The following is a 2,377-nucleotide window of genomic DNA, read 5'->3' on the forward strand; positions in this document are numbered from 1 at the left end:
GGGCGGGCCGGGCCGGCTGAGTTAGGCCCACGCCCAGCCCGCGGTCCTAGTCCCAGGGTCCAGTTCAAACCCACCTCTCGTCCCCTCCCCTCCCCCACCCCGCCCGCGCCCCGCACCGAGCGTTGAACCTGCCCTCGGGAAAACCGGCTGGGGCCCGGCTCTGGAGCTAAGAACTCAACGACCCCGTTAGGGGGAAGACTGAAATACCTCTCTGGGGGTGCTGACAGTAGGCGGTTTAGAGGTTCTAGTCCACAGTGGTTCGGATTAACATCCTAAAAGCACCCACTCTATTCCCTTTCTAATCTCATCTTTGTCGTACAAGCCTAAAGTGCTTCAGCAGTGGGGCCCAGCCTCCTAGGAACCGCCAGCCTAAAGTGCTTCAGCAGTGGGGCCCAGCCTCCTAGGAACCACCCAGTTCCTTCTCCAAACTTGCTTTTTTTTTTTTTTTGAATGAGGAAGGCAAGACACTATTGGTAACAAATAAATATGCTATCCCCCCCCCCAGGAGTCAACTTGCTTGTATTTAAAATGCTATGTCCGAGGTACATGCTCAGTTTCTAAAACAAACACAGAATGACGTTCTATACTCAATTTTCTGTCACCCTGAAGAATTTAAAGCTCCTACTCATGATAAATCACTTGTGCATGAAATAAGATAGACTTAGCAAAACTGTTTCTTGTATGTGTTCTGTGAAAAGGACAAGACTTCGTTTTGATTTCTAAAATAGCAGGACAGCAGTGTAGACTGAAATGCCCTGTCCAATAAGGGAGAGTGATCTTGTTGAGCAGCCACACTCACTGTAGAGTCCATGGTCAGCTTAAGGCGGTTATCCGGGCAGACAAGTAGAAGATGTCTACAGGGTTCTTTCGAAGGAAAATCTGAATTAAACCTGTTTAGACCTGAAGAAAACCTCGGTGGGAGTGTTAAACCAGTCCTTCGGTGGCACTTTCATGATACAGAATGCTCCTCGCGGTTTTGAGCACCCTGCACACATGAGCAGACTGCTATATTCACGTAACAGCCCTACCGGGGGACACTGTCACAGCTTACAGAAGGGGAAACTGAGGGACAGAGAGGGTAAGGAACTTGCCTGAGGTCACAGCACGCTGGAAATGTGGAATTCACACCCAGCCGTCTGCCTTCAGACTTTTCGATCCCAATCGCTAGGTCAGGCTGTTGTGTTTGTGTATTTGTTTGTGTATCTGTGTTGTTTTTGAAGGCGGCTAACGCTGCCATTCCTGCATAATTAAAAAGACCTTTCTGAAAGAAATCAATGTGTCAACTTCCAGAACAGATTTTGTCTGTTGTGAAGGGCCGGTGGGTTAGTGCTTACTTGCTTACATCGGAACCCCGAGGTAAAATGCTGCAGTTTTTCGTGTGCTATTACAGTACAATGTCATCTATCAAGTCCAGTGTATTAGTAGCATCCACAAATCCACAAAGTGATCACAAACCGGGCTCTTCCGTCTCTCTGGCATGGCTTCTCAGAAGAACGGGTACGAAATCCTTTTAAGCCAGCCTCTTTAGCTCTGCCAGGATCCGGGATCCAGGAAGCAAGGCTCCTCTCCCTTTACCTTCTGCAGCTGGCCTTGGCACAGAGAACAGGTTAAGACCCTAATCATGGATTGCAGGCCTCTCTGGGCCTTACAGGGACAATTAAAATTTAAATCCGCTTTTGTCAAGAAATCATACAGGGGGGTTTTTTGAACTGGTGGTTTTTTTAAAGAAGTTGACTTAAAACAAATTTAACTGACGGACTTAACCGTTTTGCATTTTTTTATACAAGAAAATGCAAGCTTGAAAATAACCCAAAACACGTTGCAAGTGGTTATAGAAATTAACTACAGGAATAGAGAGCAGTTTGTATTACAAATTAATCCCTCAGCCCCCTGCTCATCATTTTCTTGGTGATATTTTCTAACTTTTCGGATAGCATTAGGTATGCTTTCAAAGCCCTCAAACCAGATTTTTTTTTTTAAGCGCCAAATCTTTCATGAACTAAGAAGTTTCTTAGAATACTCATTGAAAACAGTGCCGGTTCCAGAATCCATTTTATCCATTTAGATTAATAGATTTAAAGAAGTCCTTTACAAAGGAAAATTGTACAGGATCCACAGTCCAGCGTGGGTCCGGAAAGTGGATGAGAACAGATTTACGCTCGTACTGTTTTCCTCCTCGGCTATTCCTCGCCCAGGCCTTTACAGGAGGGGAAGGGCGCTCAGACGCCAAGCTGGAGAAACGAATGGGGAGGAAACCTGCCGCGGCCCGGGTCATTTGCCCTTGCCCCTGAAGCCAGCTCCTGATCTTGGTCAGGGACGATTACTGAGGGGCCGAGGTGAGCCCACGTGTCCTTGAGATGGAGCTGGCGCTTCACAG

Source organism: Tupaia chinensis, unplaced genomic scaffold (assembly GCF_000334495.1).
Source record: "Tupaia chinensis unplaced genomic scaffold, TupChi_1.0 Scaffold000046_3, whole genome shotgun sequence".
NCBI classification, from domain to species: Eukaryota; Metazoa; Chordata; class Mammalia; order Scandentia; family Tupaiidae; genus Tupaia; species Tupaia belangeri.